Source organism: Stegostoma tigrinum, chromosome 11 (assembly GCF_030684315.1).
Source record: "Stegostoma tigrinum isolate sSteTig4 chromosome 11, sSteTig4.hap1, whole genome shotgun sequence".
In the NCBI taxonomy this organism is placed as follows: Eukaryota; Metazoa; Chordata; class Chondrichthyes; order Orectolobiformes; family Stegostomatidae; genus Stegostoma; species Stegostoma tigrinum.
In genome coordinates, this window is record NC_081364.1 from 62248300 (window position 1) to 62262359 (window position 14060).

Here is a 14060-nt window from a genome sequence, read left to right on the forward strand (position 1 = left end):
ATCAGAAAAGGGGGATGGGGAGAGGGAACTGGAATAAATAGGGAGAGAGGGGGAGGCGGACCGAAGATGGAGAGAAGAGAAGATAGGTGGAGAGGAGAGTATAGGTGGGGAGGTAGGGAGGGGATAGGTCAGTCCAGGGAAGACGGACAGGGCAAGGAGGTGGTAGGTAGGAAATGGAGGTGTGGCTTGAGGTGGGAGGAAGGGATGGGTGAGAGGAAGAACAGGTTAGGGAGGCAAAGACAGGTGGACTGGTTTTGTGATGCAGTGGGGGGGGGGGGAGATTTTGAAGCTGGTGAAGTCCACATTGATACCATTAGGCTGCAGGGTTCCCAAGCGGAATATGAGTTGCTGAGACAACAAAATGTGAGACTGGATGAACACAGCAGGAATATGAGTTGCTGTTCTTGCAACCTTCGGGTGGCATCATTGTGGCACTGCAGGAGGCCCATGATGGACATGTCATCTGAGGAATGGGAGGGGGAGTGGAAATGGTTCGCATGCGTGCCTGCTCCTATACGCCTGTCCCACAGGTATCACGGGGTCCACACTTGAATATCTGTTCGATGTCGCCAGATGGCGCTGTCCAAACTAAACACCTGACGCCGCCCGCAGACGGCGCTGTTTATTGTGGCGGCGATTTCTCTGCGTCAACCAGCAGGTGGCGGTGTGGGCGCGGCGGCGCAGCAAGCCGGAGGCCGGCAGGTGGCGGTGTGTATGCGTGCGGCGGCGCAGCAAGCCGGAGGCCGGCAGGTGGCGGTGTGTATGCGTGCGGCGGTGCAGCAAGCCGGGGCCGGCAGGTGGCGGTGTGCGCGCGTGAGGCGGCGCAGCAAGCCGGGAGACCTGTAGGTGGCGGTGTGTGCGTGAGGCGGCCTGGAGGTGACGCAGTTGTGGCTGCTCTTGGTGCCCGGATCGTTTGTTGGCGCTGCCTGTTTCCCGGGAAGGTTGTGAGGAGCGGCGTTTCCTCCGATCGCGCTCGGTGTGAGCGGTGGGGTGGCGCCCGTTTTCTGATCAGAGTCGGTTCGGATCGGGTACATGGTCACGGAATCGCGACTGCCTGAGGTAGGAGGCTGCCTGTAGCTGGAGTCCCGTCTCTTACCCGCCCCCGCGGCGAGAAAGGCCCGGGATCGGCCTGAGGCCGGGCCCAACACAAAGGGAACAAAGAGAAATCGGCGGCACCGAGTGAGACCACCGCCCGCGGGACCCGGGACCCCTCTCCCCACCCACCCCCACCCAGACTCTTCTCCACCCCACCCATCCCGGACTCTTGCCCCCCACCCCACCAGATCCTTGCCCCCCCCCAGATCCTTGCCCCCCCACCCCACCAGATCCTTGCCCCCCCCAGATCATTGCCCCCCCCACCCCATCAGATCCTTCCCACACCACCCCACCCGATCCTTCCCACCCCACCCCACCAGATCCTTCCCACCCCACCCCACCAGATCCTTCCCACCCCACCCCACCACACCAGATCCTTGCCCCCCCAACCGCATCAGATCCTTCTCCCCCCCACCCCACCAGATCCTTCTCCCCCCCACCCCACCAGATCCTTCTCCCCCCACCCCACCAGATCCTTCTCCCCCCACCCCACCAGATCCTTCTCCCCCCCACCAGATCCTTCTCCCCCCACCAGATCCTTCCCCCCCACCCCACCAGATCCTTCCCCCCCCACCCCACCCCACCAGATCCTTCCCCCCCACCCCACCAGATCCTTCTCCCTCCACCCCACCAGATCCTTCTCCCTCCACCCCACCAGATCCTTCTCCCTCCACCCCACCAGATCCTTCTCCCTCCACCCCACCAGATCCTTCCCCCTCCACCCCACCAGATCCTTCCCCCTTCCCAACCCCCCCTCGCCCTTCAAACCTTGCCAAACCTCCCAGGCCCCCTCACCCCACCGCATCCCCTCACCCCACCACACCTCCAGACCCTTCCCACGAGACCCTTCCTCCTCCTCCTCCACATCCCCTCGGACACGTCTTACCCCCTCCAACACCCCCAGACCCATCGCCCGTCCGCCCCCGACACCCCCTGCCCCCCCTTTGCCCCGCCCCACCCTGCCCCCCCTTTGCCCCGCCCCACCCTGCCCCCCCTTTGCCCCGCCCCACCCTGCCCCCCTTTGCCCTGCCCCGCCCCTTGCCCCACCCCCCTTTGCCCCGCCCCTTGCCCCACCCCCCTTTGCCCCGACCCACCCCGCCCCCCCATTGCCCCGACCCGCCCCGCCCCCCATTACCCCGACCCGACCCGCCCCCCCATTGCCCCGACCCGCCTCCCCATTGCCCCGACCCGCCTCCCCCCTTTGCCCCGACCCGCCCCCCTTGCCCCGACCCGCCCCCTCCACTTTGCCCCGACCCGCCCCCCCCACTCTGCCCCGACCCGCCCCCCTTTGCCCCGCCCCTTGTCCCACCCCCCTTTGCCGCGACCTGCCCCGCCCCCCTTTGCCCCGACCCGCCCCCCCATTGCCCCGCCCCCCCGCCCCCCCCATTGCCCCGCCCCGCCCCCACCATTGCCCCGACCCGCCCCGCCCCCCCATTGCACCGACCCGACCCGCCCCCCCATTGCACCGACCCGACCCGCCCCCCCCATTGCACCGACCCGCCTCGCCCCCCCCTTTGCCCCGACCCGCCCCCCCCTTTGCCCCGACCCGCCCCCCCCTTTGCCCCGACCCGTCCCCCCTTTGCCCCGACCCGACCCCCCTTTGCCCCGACCCGACCCGCCGCCCCCCTTTGCCCCGACCCGCCCCCCCTTTGCCCCGACCCGCCCCCCCCTTTGCCCCGACCCGCCCCCCCCTTTGCCTCGACCCGCCCCCCCTTTGACCCGACCCGCCACCCCCTTGCCATGCCCCGACCCGCCCTTTGCCCCGCCCCGCCCCTTTGCCCCGACCCGCCCCCCCCGCCCCTTTGCCCCGACCCGCCCCCCGCCCCTTTGCCCCGACCCGCCCCTTTGCCCCGCCCCGCCCCTTTGCCCCCCCCATTTGCCCAGACACGCCCCCCCCATTTGCCCCGACCCACCCCCCCCATTTGCCCGGACCCGCCCCCCCCTTGCCTTGCCCCGACCCGCCCCCCCCTTGCCTTGCCCCGACCCGCCCCCCTTGCCTTGACCCGACCCGCCCCCCCTTGCCTTGCCCCGCCCTGCCCCGCACCCTTGCCTTGCCCCGCCCCGCCCCCTTGCCTTGCCCCGCCCCGCCCCCTTGCCTTGCCCCGCCCCGCCCCCTTTGCCCCGACCCGCCCCCTTTGCCCCGACCCGCCCTGACCCTCTTTGCCCCGCCCCACCCTGCCCCCCTTTGCCCCGCCCCACCCTGCCCCCTTTGCCCCGCCCCGCCCTGCCCCCCTTTGCCCCGCCCCGCCCTGCCCCCCTTTGCCCCGCCCCGTCCTGCCCCCCTTTGCCCCGCCCCGCCCTGCCCCCCTTTGTCCCGCCCCGCCCTGCCCCCCTTTGCCCCGCCCCGCCCTGCCCCCCTTTGCCCTGCCCCCCTTTGCCCTGCCCCCCTTTGCCCTGCCCCCCTTTGCCCCGCCCCACCCTGCCCCCCCTTTGCCCCGCCCCACCCTGCCCCCCCTTTGCCCCGCCCCACCCTGCCCACCCTGCCCCCCCCTTTGCCCCGCCCCACCCTGCCCCCCCTTTGCCCCGCCCCACCCTGCCCCGCCCCACCCTGCCCCCCCCTTGCCCCGCCCCACCCTGCCCCCCCTTGCCCTGCCCCCCTTGCCCCGCCCCACCCTGGCCCCCCCTTGCCCCGCCCCACCCCGCCCCACCTTGCCCCGCCCCACCTTGCCCCGCCCCCCTTGCCCCGCCCCGCCCCCCTTGCCCCGCCCCACCCCCCTTGCCCCGCCCCGCCCCCCCTGCCCCGCCCCGCCCCCCCCTTGCCCTGCCCCGCCCCACCCTGCCCGCCCCGCCCCACCCTGCCCGCCCCGCCCCACCCTGCCCCCCCCGCCCCGCCCCACCCTGCCCCACCCTGCCCCCTTGCCCCGCCCCCCTTTGCCCCGCCCCACCCCGCCCCCCTTTGCCCCCCCCACCCCGCCCCCCTTTGCCCCGCCCCACCCCGCCCCCCTTTGCCCCGCCCCACCCCGCCCCCCTTTGCCCCGCCCCACCCTGCCCCCCTTTGCCCCGCCCCACCCTGCCCCCCTTTGCCCCGCCCCACCCTGCCCCCCTTTGCCCCGCCCCACCCTGCCCCCCTTTGCCCCGCCCCACCCTGCCCCCCTTTGCCCCGCCCCACCCTGCCCCCCTTTGCCCCGCCCCACCCTGCCCCCCTTTGCCCCGCCCCCCCTTTGCCCCGCCCCACCCTGCCCCCCCCTTTGCCCCGCCCCACCCTGCCCCCCTTTGCCCCGCCCCACCCTGCCCCCCTTTGCCCCGCCCCACCCTGCCCCCCTTTGCCCCGCCCCACCCTGCCCCCCCTTTGCCCCGCCCCTCCCTGCCCCCCCTTTTGCCCCGCCCCTCCCTGCCCCCCCTTTTGCCCCGCCCCTCCCTGCCCCCCCTTTTGCCCCGCCCCTCCCTGCCCCCCCTTTTGCCCCGCCCCTCCCTGCCCCCCCTTTTGCCCCGCCCCTCCCTGCCCCCCCTTTTGCCCCGCCCCTCCCTGCCCCCACTTTTGCCCCGCCCCTCCCTGCCCCCTTTTGCCCCGCCCCTCCCTGCCACTCCCTGCCCCGCCCCTCCCTGCCCCGCCCCTCCCTGCCCCGCCCCTCCCTGCCCCGCCCCGCCCCTCCCTGCCCCCCCTCCCTGCCCCGCCCCTCCCTGCCCCCCTTTTGCCCCGCCCCTCCCTGCCCCCCTTTTGCCCCGCCCCTCCCTGCCCCCCTTTTGCCCCGCCCCTCCCTGCCCCGCCCCTCCCTGCCCCCCTTTTGCCCCGCCCCTCCCTGCCCCGCCCCTCCCTGCCCCCCTTTTGCCCCGCCCCTCCCTGCCCCCCTTTTGCCCCGCCCCTCCCTGCCCCCCTTGCCCTGCCCCCCTTGCCCCGCCCCTCCCCGCCCCGCCCCTCCCCGCCCCGCCCCTCCCCGCCCCGCCCCTCCCTGCCCCGCCCCTCCCTGCCCCGCCCCTCCCTGCCCCGCCCCTCCCCTCCCTGCCCCTCCCCTCCCTGCCCCGCCCCTCCCTGCCCCGCCCCTCCCTGCCCCGCCCCTCCCTGCCCCGCCCCTCCCTGACCCCCTTGCCCCGCCCCGCCCCGCCCCGACCCTCCGCCCCGCCCCGCCCCGACCCGACCCTCCGCCCCGCCCCAACCCGACCCTCCTTTCACCCCTCCCCCCGACCCGACCCGACCCGACCCAACCCTCCTTTCACCCCTCCCCCCCGACCCGACCCGACCCTCCTTTCACCCCTCCCCATAACGACAGACTCCCCATCCGCCCAATCTTATTCTCCCTTGCCAGCATCAGACTTCCCCCCCACCCCCAACGCCCCTACAATCTCCACCCCAAAACAAATTCCTCCCACCAACACCCGACAGCACAAAAGTTCCAGGCTTGGCCTCTGTTTCCACCCCACCATCCTTGCCAAGCCTTGGCCCATTTTTTGTCCTATTTGCATCATCTACTCCCCACCTCACCTTGCTGCCTTCTTCCCAGTGCTCCCCACCACACCTTTCTGCCTCTTCATTTCTCTGCTGTCCTGTTCTTCAGCTTCGTAGTAGAAGCTGTTCAATTTTAGTGAATGCACTTATCAGTATGTGAAACATGTAAAACAAACTTTTTAAAATCCCGAAAGAACTGCAGATGCTGTGAATCAGGAACAAAAACCAAGTTGCTGGAGATGCTCAGCAGGTCTGGCAGCATCTATGAAGGGAGAAACAGTTAACATTTTGGGTCATGTGACCCTTCCTCAGAAGGGTCTGAGGGAGGGTCACCGGACCCGAAAAGTTAACTGTTTTTTCTTTTCTAGATCCTGGCAGACCTGCAAAACAAACTTTTTCGTAGTTTCTTCTGATTGAATTGCATTGTACTGAACTGTAATCCATGTATTTGATAGTGAGTGCAATATATTGGACATTAAAGTTATTGTGGAGGACTTGCATTTGTTTTAATTTTAAAGTTTGTACGTGGACACCTTCTATTTCCCTTCTTTTCCAGTTAGTATTCTGCATTTTTGCTGTGGCTGCCTGTATTTCATGACTGGAATTTGCTGCTGAGTACAGTACCTCAGCATATCATCGTTCTTGTGAGAGTCAAGATAGGAAATGATGGGCAACTTGAGCTTGCAGGCAGTTACATTCTCCTCCTTCTTGTGGGAGTCCTGATGCTGTGATTAGGAGCTGAAACACTCCTTTGATGCACAGTCCCCTTTTTTGGATTGGTTGCTGTCAAATTGCATTCATGAAATACTGCAGCACTAGAGCCCAATCTGCTCATCAGAGGATTAAGGGGACATTGTTCCATTGAAATAGTTGAAGTGCTTTAAATATCCTTTGTTTTTGGCAAGTCCTACCAACTAGCAAAAATATTTTAAATTAACCTATTCAGATATGTTATGACACAGCTCTGGAGGTGGGACTTTAATCCAGGCCTTCTGGCTCAGAGATGAGTCCATTGCCATTTGGCCAAGTGAACCCGAGTAACAAAGTAGCGGATAGCCAGTGAATGCACTGTCTGGAAGAGGCTTGTGGAAGCTGATTAAATAACTTTCAGATGTGCACTTGATAGACAGATCTTCAATGAACTTGAAAGGAACTGGATCTCTACCTGAACTGCTATAACCTGCAAGGCTACCTTTCTGGTTGTATGAAATATTACAGAGCCGTGGGTGGGTGGGGGCGGGGGCGGGAGCGATGGCCAGGGAAAGGCAGAATTAATCATAGACACGTGCTGAATGCCTGCTTCCTGTTCTGTGTGATTCTGTGGTTTTCATGGGATCTTGCCTTCAGTGCCACTGTAATTTAATAAGGATTATATAGCACTTTGAGTCAGTTTTGTAAATGAGAAAATTAAATCATTTGGCAACAAATCTATTCTTGGATGTTGAATATTTTTAATAAGAATTATCATTTGGCAAGAAAGCTCGGATGTCTGACAGGAGAATTCTTGCAGAGCTGTTTAAAGAGCTGGTTCGTTGAGCCTTTTTAAGTGGAAATGTGCAGATTAATCACTGCTCTTTAATTTTTTGTTTCATATGTGTTAAATGACTGTTTTTGCATTCATTGTGCAGGATCATATTTCACCATCACTGACAAAGTTTTCACTGGCTGAAATACACAGCTACAAATAGTTTGGAAAAGCTTAGCAGATCTCTCAGCATCTGTGAAGAGAAATTGGAGTCAACATTTCAGGTTCAGAGACCCTTCCTAAGAACTGATGGTAGCCAGGAAAATGTCTGCCACCCAATTCTTTGCATATATGGATGAGTTGGATTGAATGAGTCTGTTTCTGTATTACTCTATAAGTTGAGTTCCAAAAGAAGTAATCATTCAACTCAGTATTAACTGTTGTTGTCTCCAGAGGTGCTGCCAGACCAGAGTTTCTCCAGTTGTTTTTTATTTCAGATTTCCAGAATCCGTAGTGTTTTGATTTTATTATGTTAGTTTAATCCCTGAACTAAGCTGCAATTTCTGCCTGAGTCTTGCTCCTGCTTGTGTATTAGGTGGTAGTGACTGCAAGGACACGATCCCCCTCGAGTGCCAGCTAAAGCCGAGGTCTGTGTATGGGAAGGCAAATGTCATTTTACAGTTGTCCTCTGCTGTAATTATTTCCATCAACATAAAATGCCTTCCACATTGTCTTGGTATGATGTTAATGGCATCAAAGCATGTTGGGGATTATGCTGATATTGAACAAGGCAACTTATCGCTTTGGAGTGAAGGATGGGGTGGCGCGGTGGCTTAGTTGTTTGCACTGCCGCCTCAGTGCTGGGGACCCAGGTTCGATTCCAGCCTCGGACAGTTGTCTGTGTGGAATTTGCAATTTTTCCTTGTGTCTGCAGGGGTTCCTCTGGGTGCTCCCGGTTTCCTCCCACAGTCCAAAGGTGTACAGTTGAGGTGGATAGGCTATGCTAAATTGTCGGCAGTGTCCAGGGATGTGCAGGCTCGGTGGATTAGTCATGGGAAAAGCATGGATAGGGTAAGGGGGTTGGTGTGGACCCAATGGGCTGAACAGCTGCTTCTGCACTGTAGACACTCTGTGGTATGTGCCTCTATGCTGATGTGACATTTCAGAATGCCAGTAGAGAGCTGAAAAGGTTATTGGTGTTCCTTGATGTAATAATATCTGTGGGTGAGAGAAGAGAGGTAACATGGGTCTCTTAATTTTCAGAAAGCACCTCATAATGTGTGCCGCAGGAGATGGAACAACTGTAGCAAGAGCCCTTGGGATCCAGACAGAAGCTTTAAATTGGATTATTAATTACCAACAAAATAAATAGTAGTTACTGATGCTACGAGGTCTGTTTGTGGCGTTGGGATCAGGAAGGCCCTCCTGGGGTTTCAGTCTCCTGTTCGTATTAGTTTTCAAATCAGGAAAGTTTGAAAATACTGCGTTGTGCCTGTACGTACACATTGATAACAAATTAAGTAAGTTCCAATAATTTGTAGACTTTACGGACATTTTCTGCTTGAGTAGGCAGTTTAAAAAATGGTATTGGTGTACAAGAAGTGTACGCTGGCCTTAATAGAATAAAATGTGGTCTAGGAATGAGAGGTGTTTGGGGTGTCATTTGATGTCATTTATTCATTAGTGCATGCTAGCAGAGCAAAATTTTAACCAAATTATTTTAATTGGTGTATTAGTATTGAATAAGTGTTCTTTAATGTGGTGCAATGCATCTAAATCATCGCTTCTGTTGCTCTGATACTCACAATAGTAACGACCTCATAACAGCCAGTAAATAACTCTGGTGTTATACTTAATCAAAATTGTTTTCCTTGGTTCAAGTAGCGATTAGTGCAGAAGTTCCACTGGGCAGTTAAATGTTAGAGGAAAGAGATTGCATCAAGAAAGTTTTATTTTCTTCAACAGTTCTGAAGAAGGGTCTCTGGACCCAAAACATTACCTGTTGATTTTTCTCCGCACATGCTGCCTGACCTGAAAATTTTCAGCAGTTTCTGTTTTAGTTGCTTCAAGATGATGTCGATTAAGGAAGCACCTGGACCACTATACATAGCTGCTACAGAAGTGTAATGTCAAATATACAGTAGACTAGAACAGTGCGAGTTGAAGCAGTTAATGTCAGCATGTTATGAAAGGGAAAATTGTAATGTGACACCTGCCAGGACATAGCCAATCAGCAAGAACAGTATGGATGTTTGCTTGATATTGCTGACTGGGGAATTTGAGGAATAACAAACCTGCCGGTGTGATAGAGAAAGATTGGAGGATTCACATGCAGATTCACGCAGTGCATGCGAATACAAAAGTTGTTATTACGTAGAAATGTAGAAGATAGGAGCAGGAGTAGGGCTTCGACTCTTTGAGTCTGCACTGCCATTCAGTGTGATCATGATTGAATATTGAGCTCAATACCCTCACGTAAACGCCCCTATGTCCCTTAATCCCTTTAGCCACGAGAGGTTTATCGACCTTTTTAAACTACGATTTGGCTTCAGCAACATGCAGGGTCATAAATTCCACAGCTTCACCACTGCCTCAGTGAAGAAATTTCTCCTAATCACAGTCCCAAAAAGTTTACCTATTATCCTTAAGCTGTTACCCCTAGTTCTGGATTCCTGCACCATCGAGCACATCCCTCCTGCATCTAAACTGTACAGTTGAATTAGAATTTTATAGGGTTCGAGACGATCCACCACATTCTTCTAAACGCCAGTGAATGCAATTCTAACCAACTCAGTCTGTCCTCACATGTCAGTCCTGCCTTCCCAGGAATCAGTTTTATAAACCTTGCTGCACTTCCTTTATGGCAAGAACATCCTTCCTCCGATAAGCTGACCGAAAACTGCATACATTACCTACACTGCACACAATAAATGCAGCAAGACGCCCTTGTTCCTACACTGAATCCTCTCATTATGAAGGCCAGCATACAGATTGCTGCTTTTACTGCCTGCGGCACTTGTGCACTTACTTTAAGTGATATGCACAAGGACATCCAGGTCTCATTGAACATTCTCCTCTCTCAATGTACAGCATTCAAATAATCATCTGCCTTCCTGTTTTGCTCCTAAATGATAACCTCACTTATCCACATTATACTGCATCTGCCATGCATTTGTCCATCCACTCAGCCTGTTTAATTGCTCTGCGAGACCTCTCCATCCTCCTCTCAACCCATCCAGCTTCGAGCCATATACAAATTGAGATTTTACATTTAGCTCTTTCATCTAAATCATTAACATACATTGTGAAAAGCTGTGGTCCTAGTATTGATCTGTCCAGTACCCCACTAGTCACTGTCTGCCATTCAGAAAAAGAAAGACCTGTCTATTCCCATTTTGTTTCCTGCCTGCTAACCAATTTTCCTTCCATCTCAATACACCACCCTCAATACCATGGACTTTAATTTTACACTTTAATTTCTTGTATGGGATTTTTTGAAGCTCTTCATGTCCAAATAAACCACATCCACCAGCTCCCCAAACAACTCTACAAGTTACAGCCTCAAAGAATTCCGGTAGATCTGACAAATATGATTTTCCTTTTGTAAATCCACACTCTGTCTGATTTTGCCATTGTTTTCTAAGTTCTCTCTATAAAATCCTTGATAATGGATTCCAGCACCTTCCCCAGTACCTGTGTTAGACTGTTGTATAATTTCATGCTTTCTCTCTGTCCCCCTTTTTAAATTGTGCAGTTATATTAACCACCTTCTAATCACCATTAACTGAGCTGCAGTCTAGAAACTCTTGCAATATGATTCACTAATGCATCCACTATTTCTAGGGCCATTTCCTTAAGTACCCTGGGTGTAGATTAGTAGATCATTGGGATTTATCAACCTTCAGTCCTATTTGTTTCTCCAGTGCAATTTCTCTACGAATATAGATTTGCTTCAGTTCTTTCTTCTCACTAAACCCTGTGTTCCCCATCATTTCTGTTATGTTATTTTAATCTTCACAAAGGAAGACATGAAATGAGGTATGAATTTAATTTGTCAGCCATTTCTTTGTTCCTAATCCATTGCCCAATCAATAATCGCCAATTCACGCCGTGTACCATCATAGATTCCCTTATTAAGATTCAGGACCCTTGTCTCACTCATCCCTAAGGGGCTTTTCACAATGATCGCTTTGGTCATCTTGGGTGGTATCTGGACATTTTGTTTAGCAAATGTTATAATGAGTTCTTCTGTTGAACTTATAGCCAAGCTTTACTATCTCCTGAAATTGCAACCTGTCAGTGGATAGTACAAGTGGAGCACCTGTCATGAGAAAGGGTCCAAGTCAAATCTTCAATTCTGACATAACTCTGAGAAAGTAATAAACTAATTGGTATCAGAGTGGAGCCGACAACTGTTGCAGTCTTTGCAGGAAGAATATACCTTCCAAGGAGATATCATTAGTCACCTTAAAGAAAAAGCTTGATGGAAAAATGAATAATATGGGATTATTCAATGCCATGTGCCCAAATCTGAGCAGTTATTATCCTGTATCACCCTTGTGCCGTTCTCTTTGTGGCCATCCTGTCAAATAATGGCAAGTGAGTTCTGTTTTTGTTTTCTGGCCGAGTTAAGGGTTGTAGGTGATGCTAGTTTGCACACCTGATTGCTCTTGATTGATCTGTTCTTTAAGAGTGACAATGGATTTGCAGTTCAGTGTATTCTAGCACCCAAATTGGCTGTTTGCATCTTCATCTCCAGAAAGAAACAAAATTCAAGAAATATTGAAACACCTTGAAGAAGAGACACTGAAGTTTCTGGGATCGGCTTTGCTTGTAAGAAGCCTCCCTTCTGATTTTGCCTTCTGCTGGAGATGCTGTCCCAAAGCCCAGTGACAAGGTAATTTGTATAACTGAGCCTGGTGCTTCAGTGAGACCTGCCTGAAAGCAAAGTGATCCAAATTGCACCACGGATGCCTTTCTGAAATGAAGACAGAAGTAAAATAAAGCAAAGTAATGATAACTTCGTACAGAACAAGAGATGACCTTGAATGAGAGATGGTTTACAGCTTCCAGTGTTGTTAGGCCATTTGGCAACTCAGTTGACTGGGCAGAGAGTATTGAAGTACACCTCAAAGTGTCCTCCTTCACAGAATTTGAATGGCATGAGACAGTCACAAATACTTTAATTCTCATCCTGTCCTGGCAGAAATAGAGGCTTTTGTCTGATTCCTGTGCAAATAATTTCAGGGCCATCATGCTTCTGGTTTCCAAAACAATGCATAATGGATTCATCTGTGAAATTCTCATTGATAAGAGCTGAACTATCTATAGAAGTGTTTCAGCAGGTAGTTAATTTCACTGCAATGACATTTGCTTGACACATTTATGATTTAATGTTTTTGTGAACACGGCCACATCTACATCAATAAACTTGCCACTGGCTCAGTTAAGAAAGATCTGTTTGATTTGGGGGGCCATGATTAGCTAATAATGCTTTACATGAGATTTTGTGAAAGTAGGTTAACTAGTTTCTTGCCTGGCCTGCAATGCTGTAATTACAGATAGGTATATGAACAAATAGTGATCTGAATTCACATCATTATCATTTTCCATAACTCATTCAATATTGTCAAGTTAATCCGAGCAATTTTTCTTAAGAGCTCATTTTTGACTTCGTTTTCCCGATTGAAAATTTACTCCTCAAACATTCTCCCTGTCTCCATCAGGGCAATGTATAATTTGAATATAAATCATTCTCTTTGTAGTCAAAGAGAACAGAAACCCTCATGGCAGGTCCATGGGTGGAAAATCTCTGAGCAGTTCATGCTTGTTTTCATGTGTGGGGTTTGATTCCTGGTCCTCAACAGAAAATTGGCCTGGCACTGATAGGTGCAGACATTTGCTGCTAGTAAAGAACTTGATACACTTGGACTGATCTGGGGTTTCCTACAGCTGTGCTTTGAGTTTTTGGCGTGGTGATATTTTACCATGTTCCTTATTCTGTTCCTCTGACAAGTTTACAACCAAATAGTGATATACAGAAAAGAAAATGTGATCTGGACAGTTTGTTTACAGGTTTTCCACTTTGGTTCAGACTCCTGATTTTGGTAGGGAGAGTTCCCTGGTACCAGATAGCACTGCCTAGTACATTCTGACATCAGAGAAAGATGTTTACCCCCTCCCCATGTCTTCTGATGCCTAGAGGGACCCTGTATCCTTGGAACTAATGTACTTTTGTCGAAAAACACTGTAAATGCAGGAAATCTGAAGTGAAAACACACTGCTGGGATGTCTGTAGGTAGAGAAACAGTAAACGTGTCAGATGGATGAACTATCTGATCAAAGTATTATCAACATACTGGTTTTACATAGCTCGTCATTTTAGACTGTTCCAACGCTGCAGTGATAGCCTCTATTGTGGTATCTGATCTGCTTGCTTTGAGTGGACCTAGTTCGCTGATCATTTGACCACATATGATGCTGTTTTCACCATATGTTGTTTTCTTTGAACAGTGCAGCTGTGTTTCACTTGCTTCAGGAAGTCGTTTTGCTGAAGTTTTATCTGCCACCTTTCTATTGCAACATTGTGTTGTTGTGTATTGAGCTTTTAGATTTGTCTGTAATACCAAGGGCATCTGAAATTCCTGATTAAATATTGTTACTAAACCAAGAAAAATAACATTTTATTATGGTAAAAATAAGAGAGAAGTTGGTAGGAATCTCGCTTCAACAGATTCAGACATAATCTTGTTCAGGGCCAGATTTGATTTTGCTGTAAGAACAATCTAAGAAATAGATTGCCTTTAGATCCAGACACTATGGATGGTAATTCTCTGCAGCCCAGAGCGGGTAGTTAGGGAGAAAAGACAGGGGGAAATCACTCTTCCAGCAGCATTTGTAGCTTTGTTAAAATTGCTTAAAAGTCGTGAATGTATGTTGCAGTGGCTCCAGTGGACAGAACATTTCCTTTCAAAGTTGTTAAACTTTTAAAGAGTCAAGGCTGTAAAGATACTGTTTCCTTTGCTATCTGTGAGAATTTACTGATATTGTCAGAACTTGATTAGTTTACCGGTTTGTGATGCAGCATTATGATGTCAACACTTGAATTCCCACACT

At 53.4% G+C, this 14060-nt stretch overlaps 1 protein-coding gene across 2 annotated transcripts in view; it reads left to right on the top strand.

The window, feature by feature from the left end:
* The first annotated feature begins 897 nt into the window (after positions 1-897).
* rad54l2 (RAD54 like 2) overlaps positions 898-14060 on the top strand; it is a 117531-nt gene continuing 104368 nt past the window's right edge. For both annotated transcript variants that reach the window (XM_048547353.2, XM_048547354.2), the window contains exon 1: positions 898-1059. The gene's annotated coding sequence lies outside the window, so the exon portion shown is untranslated. The remainder of the gene's footprint in view (positions 1060-14060) is intronic.